The sequence below is a fragment of the Corvus brachyrhynchos genome, unplaced genomic scaffold, assembly GCF_000691975.1.
Source record: "Corvus brachyrhynchos isolate BGI_N302 unplaced genomic scaffold, ASM69197v1 scaffold115, whole genome shotgun sequence".
NCBI classification, from domain to species: domain Eukaryota; kingdom Metazoa; phylum Chordata; class Aves; order Passeriformes; family Corvidae; genus Corvus; species Corvus brachyrhynchos.
This window is the reverse complement of record NW_008239553.1, coordinates 18,057,349-18,064,249: the sequence shown is the minus strand read 5'-3', so window position 1 is coordinate 18,064,249 and position 6,901 is coordinate 18,057,349.

Genomic DNA, 6,901 nt, shown 5'->3' with positions numbered 1-6,901 from the left:
CTCCCTCCTGAGCACGTAACAATGCACTTGCTGTTTCCCAGTGACAGTGACAGAAGAAGATGTAACATATGCAAAACCCAAATGTATGTACAAATCTGGGTACAAACTTTTATGATATAAATGTTTTTCTAACTCAATGAACTTCTGCTCATGTAGGAGAACATATTTATGACATTGACTACACCTATCTTACCTATCGTCATTGTAAAGACATGTATCTTTTCACGATTGTGCCATACAGTCCCAACTGAGATGTCATTAGGATCTACTGAAGAAATGCTTCATTTATATTTCACAGGTTTTACAGCTAATTATAAACTAGAAGAAAATAAATTGATCTAGTAATTTTCATAAGTTATTTTTCCTTTATTAATAAGAAAATAAGATTGCAACACTAATGAGATAATTATATATATATATATATCTTTTACACAAAGAATATTCCAGGAAATGAATCAATAATTTCAGTAAATACTGTGATCCAAGGTATCCTATTATTTTAGGTTTGTACCTTTCACGGTATTTGCTTTCGATTGCTGTTTTGTTTCTTGTTGTAAATGTCAACAATGTGCAACCTGAAGTAATTATTAGGGAAAGTGATAGCATATTTACTAGCAGTGGAAATGCCAGAAGTACTGTGTCTTCTGTTTCACCCCTCAGTTAAATGTTATTATTTTAGCCAGATGTGTTGGCACATTGTTGGGAGTTTGCACTGTTAGGATGATTTCCATCACTTCCACTGTGATGAAAAAGGATGCTGTGAGAAAGAAAACAGTTTACACGAGAAAAGAAGCACAGTGAAATTAGACAACTTGCCTAAGGTCATACAGGAAGCTTCTAAGAGAGGTATGACTCAAAGAGATGTCTTCTGAAATTTTTATGGAACACCTTAACTAGAAATCTACCTTTTTCCTGCAGCAGGCTACTTCAGGTTTATCTTTTTCTTTCCTCAAAATAATTTTTCCATATAATTTGTGGTATCCGTAAAGGAAATTATTTAATTATGACTAATTTTGGAATAATGTGATGTCCCTCTTTTTATGTTAGCTCTCTAATGACAGCTAAAATAAACACAAAATCCAATCTGTTTAAGCAGCAATATTACACCAAATGTCTCCATTTGTCTTTCAATAGCTGCCTAGAATAACAGCATGAACCTGCTTTCTGTGAACCCATGCTAGGAACAGGAAGTGTTACAGAAGTATTTCTAATGACAGTCAGCCTCTTATGAATTGATGTTTACTTGGATGGAAATTAATTTCAAGAATAATAAAAAGTCAATTGGATTTTGGGAAAAAATTCTTGTGATATTCTGGTCAATTTTTATATACAGAATGTACTATATTGAATAGACTATTCCACAATACAAATAATTTTCCCAAAGATTGATTTTATTATATTGTTACAGCAATCCAAGTTATTACAACTTGAAAATAAATAAAAAGTGTCTGTCAAAAACATTTAATCCCAGAATTTCAAAACTTAGCAGCTGCTGACAAATGTCTACAGCAATTTTTTCTGGACCAGAAATTTAAAACAATGCCTAACTTGACAGAAAGGGCTGCTGCTATTCACATGATCAGATGTTGCTTTCCACTTCAACTACAAAAAGATGGTAACCCTTTTCAACAGCCTCAATGTCCCTTACCTCACTCTAGCTGGTAGTTCAATTTTCAACAGTTCCACTTGGGTTTAAGGCAGTATTATGTCCCTTGATTAATTTCACTCATCTCAGAGTTCAACCTGCACATATCTACTTTCTTTTCCTTTTTCTTTACATTGCAGGATTTTTTTGCCAGATAGTATTTCAGCATCTCCTATACTTCTGTTCTTTTATCAAGTGCCCCTCTTCCTAAATGCATGGAGATGCAAGATTTCTCTATTTTCAGGACCTGTGAAAATGAGTAGTGTGGTGATTTAACCCCATGCAGACACTTTCTCATTCCCCACTTCCACCAGGTGGGATGGAGATGAGAATTGGAAAAATCCATGGATTAAGATGAGTTTTATAATTGAAATGAAGTAAAATGCTATTATAATAATTTATAATTATAATTAATAAGGATAATAGTAGTGAAAAGGGAGATAACAAAAAGAGGGAGAGAAATAAAATTTAAGGGTAAAAAACCAGTGATACACAAAACAATTTTTCACCACCCCCTGACTGATCCCCAACTTGTTCCCAAACCGTGATTGATGACCCCAGCTTCCCCCCAGTTTATATACTGGATATGATGTTCTGTGATATGTAATATTGTTTTGGTCAGTTTGGATCAGCTGTCCTGCCACATTCTGTCCCAGCTACTTGTGAACCTACTCACTGGCAGAGTATGGGAACCTGAAAAGTCCTTGACTTAGGCAGGGTAAGCACTACTTGGCGACAGCTAACACATCAGTCTGTTATCAACATTATTCTCATACTCATTCCAAGCTAGGAGGAACAAAATTGAGTTGAGAGTTCACAGCTGCAAAGGAGCTGGCTGCTGTTTCACATACAAACCTTGCTCAGCATTTTGAAGAGTCAAGGCTTTAGTGGTTGCATGTACCTCCACAGAAATACATAGCTGACATTGTAGCAGGTCGGTTTAGCAATTTTTCTTTTAGTACTTTCAAATCAGAGAAAATGTAAGTTCAATTTATTCTCATTTGTAATTGTCCTGTAAGAAGTAGAAACCGGTATAGTTGTCATTTACAGACCATATGGAGACCTGAAAAGTCATTCTTAATTATAGTCACAGAAACCAAAAGGCAAAAATTCATCATTACACTTTCTAATCAGGTGAAAAATAACTTTGATAATGTTAACCGCAGTTTCTTCCAAATAATCTTATTATTTTTGATTAAGGATAAATTATATTTTTCCACACAAGATGTGAAGCACAGTTACTAAGATTCTTAATAAACTTTCCAGTTTAAACTATCCAGTTACTTTAGGCAGGTAATATCTAAATAGGTTAAACTGTATTTTTCTCTGACCATCGAAGAGGTTTGATTACCCTTCACACACTTCATAATGGCAATTGGTATGCTTTTCTGTTCTTTCTATTGTGATTGCTGTAGGAAGATGAAACATTTCCTGCAAGTCAGGACAGAAGAAAAATCAAATAGAAAGCTGAAAGAGAATTGAGACAAGGATAAAGGACAGTTATTAAATTTGTGAACTCTATCAGGGGACAAGAAGATAAACTGTATGACTGACTAGAAGTGTATTGGAGTCTGACATTTCATTTTTATGCAGGGCTCGGTTTGATAAAGGTAACACATTAAAGAACACTGCAATTCCACAAAAGCAGTTAGCACATTCATTGAATATCAAGATGGCTAAAATGCTTCTCTTTTGTTGCTATCTCCTGTTTTTATTTGGGACAATATAGTGCAGGGGCTCATGATTGAACATCAGACTCTCTGCTGCTGTAGCAAGTTTATTATTGGATTCCTTTTTTATTCCATAGAAGAACATAATATCTAGCTGACATTTTTTGTCACTCAATTTGTAGGGCTGTATTCATATAGGTTATATGTACCTAAGCAAAAAAAAAAAAAAAAAAAAAAAAAAAAAAAAAAAAAAAAAAAAAAAAAAAAAAAAAAAGACTAGAAATGCAAAGAGGAATGAGCTGTAAGCTCACCATTACGTGAAAATTGAATACGTGCTGAAATACAGAGCAAAGGGCTAAGATGAAATGCATTTGAGTGTGAAGAAACTAGAATTGGTTGCAAAGTTAAAAACTATTTTAGGACACAGTCAGGCACCAACACCATCTGTTTGCTAAAGAAAGAGAATAAAAAGGATATGATTATTTGCCAGACAAGAGCATGGCAATATGGCTTGAAGCCCTGACAGCCCTAGACTGAGGCTGTCCAGCCTGTGTTCTGTAACGCCAGATTACTAAATTTGCCAAGTCCTTGATAGAATTAGACTTCCCAATACTGCCTCAGATTCAGGGCATGGGGAAAACTAGTGCAGCAAACAATAGATTGTCTCCAGAATGTGAAAATGTGGAGTTTATTAAATATCTATGAATGGGTATCTTTCTGTGAAGAATGCCTTTGTTCTCTATTTTGCTAGAACTTTTGCTTGTTAGTAATTACACCAAAATACATAAGTTTTGTTAAAAATTTACTTGCGCAGGGGGAAATTTCAAATTATGTAATGCACAGTTCGATTTTTTTATACAGGCATTTTCTACAAGGAAAAAGGTTTTGGTGGTCCTATAGTCCTGCATAGATCTAGGGGTGAAAGTGAAATGTCTATATTGTTCCTCGCTGTATTCTCAAAGCCATGATGTCCTTCAAAAAAACTGTTAAAACTTACAATGTACCCACAAAGGGTGCACCTACACTGCTGACTGTTGCTATACAAAGAAGATAGGAAGTTCTGCCTTTCCATTATGGTTATAGGCTCATGTTGTGCAGCTGTACCTAATAGACAATGCTAATTAGATTTCTGTACAGCTATCCCAGGTTATTTTGCTGTCATGCTTTCATCCTCCACACATGTAGAGAGCAAAGTGTTGGAAGGTCATTCTTCTATGTTGCAAGTGGTGGTTTCTGGATGGTGTAGTAAGGCACAATATCACTCTTGTCTTAGCCATGAGGGAAATCTTAAAAATGCATAGCAATGTTCTACAGTGCACAGCAAACAGTTAATCCAGGCACAGATACAACCCAAATCTACATCTGAAAAGAGCTGTTCCAAAGCATGAAATCACCAGTGTAGATGCACACATGTTGCATCTCAAGATAATTCACTTCCCATCATAAAATAATGGAACTCCTCAGCTGAGTGGGAGATTCTGGCTCTTCCTTCATCATCAAGTAATTTGGCCATCAGACTTGATCCAGCTACTTCCCTGCTCCTACTTTACACAAGTTTATCACATCAGTTCCAAGCTTCTTTCAGAGCAAATCAACTTGCTCCCTTTTAAACAAGTCTTCAGGTGGGTGTTCTCTCCAGGGATCCTTCTTGGTAGGTGCTGTGGATTAATCACAAACATCTGGGTTTTTTAACTCCCCATAATTCTTCATGCACATACGATAGAGGTCTTGTGCTTATTGCAAAAGAGTTGTGTCCTCCATTCCTTCAAGTGATAACTTTATATTAATTACTCATGACATTACAGGAAACATGTACAGTAAAAAGAAGTTTTTAAAGTCAGAGAATTTGGAAGAATTTGGAATAAACAAGGAATTTGGAAGAGACCTTGGAGATGGCCTGCCCAGTCTAGTGGTGTCCAGCCTTGGGCAATGTGGGGATAAGCCTTTATGCACCTTGGGGCCTGGGGGCCAGTGGAATCTCTCACAGACAGTATTAGCCTTCAGTGTGATCTAAGAGGAAATCCTTTGATCCATCTTTCACATCCTTACTTCTATGATGTGGCTTTATTTAACAAAGATTGTTTAAACGAAAAAGACCTATAAAATCTACAAATTAAAGTGCCACTCTTATTAGGCAATGTACTTGATTTCATTGAGGTTTCTTTTTTTACACACACTTTATACACATGATGTTATTCTTCATTATTTTTGTTCAGCTTTTCAACCAAACTTAAAAATGCCACAGGCAATTAACATCTTTCATCTGTACCGCATCCAAGCAAATGCAGTGGATTTTTTTTTCTGTGTAAATTTTTGGTCTCACAGAGAGTTCAACCAAACTGTTCTTGACAGTCCAATCCATTTAAAACTTGGTTTGCTGACTTATTAAAGTATACACAAAAAGGAATGTGTCTCTCTGAGGTTCTTCTTTCAAATACAATTAATTTATGTTTTTTTCTTCACTAGTTTGAAATTCACAGCATGCTGTAGTCCCCCAGAGCAAAAGGTGTCGCACATAACTCAGGATCTTACTCATGTTTTTTCCTACTATACTTGGAAAAAACAAATCAATACATAGGGCAGCTTAATCACTCAGATACCCTTCTTATCTGAGTAGGGAAATAAACTGAGTGGCTTAGGCTCATTAATATTGAGAACAAGCATGACCACGTCATTATGTTGTGTAAAATTAATCTCTGTAATGAAGACAGTAACTTACATTTGGCCTCATATCTTGAGTATGACATATCAAAAGAGTGAGAATCCTTCCGCTTATCTGACAATTTATTTCTGTGGTAGCTTGTAACATTATTATATTTACCTTTTTATCCATATCCCCCCATTTCTTGAACTGTTGCATACACTGTTACACTAAAGCATATGGCTGAAGCAGACTTATGTTTTTATTTTTGTTTTGCAGTACGGATGGGTTATTTCAAAGAAGTCTAATTCCAGACAACAGGTCTTGCATAATTAGAAGATATTGAAGCCCAAGATTATCCTATTTGCCTTTTTCTCTTTTGGAGGTGATATCCACCACAGTGGGAAAGGTGCTTAGGTCTACAAATAGACTATCAATGAAGCATCAACACAAATATGTGTCTAGCAAAATTCAAAATAACTTGTCTGGGTATGCGTGTATATGTACTGTTTGCCATCCATTCAAATAGAGATCAGAAATCGCGTCAACTTTTTTTGTTTTGCTAGAATTCTATAAAATGTACACAAAAATAGTGGAGAGGACTGTAGCTAGATACTGACTAAAAAGACATGTTTTACAAGTAGAATAAGTTATGCTATAAAGCATGGTTTTCTTTTCACAGAACTTTTGAGAAGGCTAGTATAATAAAGCCTGTTTTTACATGCTATATTTAGACATTTAGAAGACAATGTGAGAGGAAGACACCATAAAAGCAAATATAATGAGTTTGGCATTTGCAAAACAAATGTTCATAAAATCAGCAATTCTCCATATGTGCCACAAAAATTTAACTTGAAGAACACTTGAAATTAACCATCTCTAAAAACAGTGGAAAGAACTTGCTAAAGTTACCTGAATTAACGCATGAAAATCACTGATAGTTTT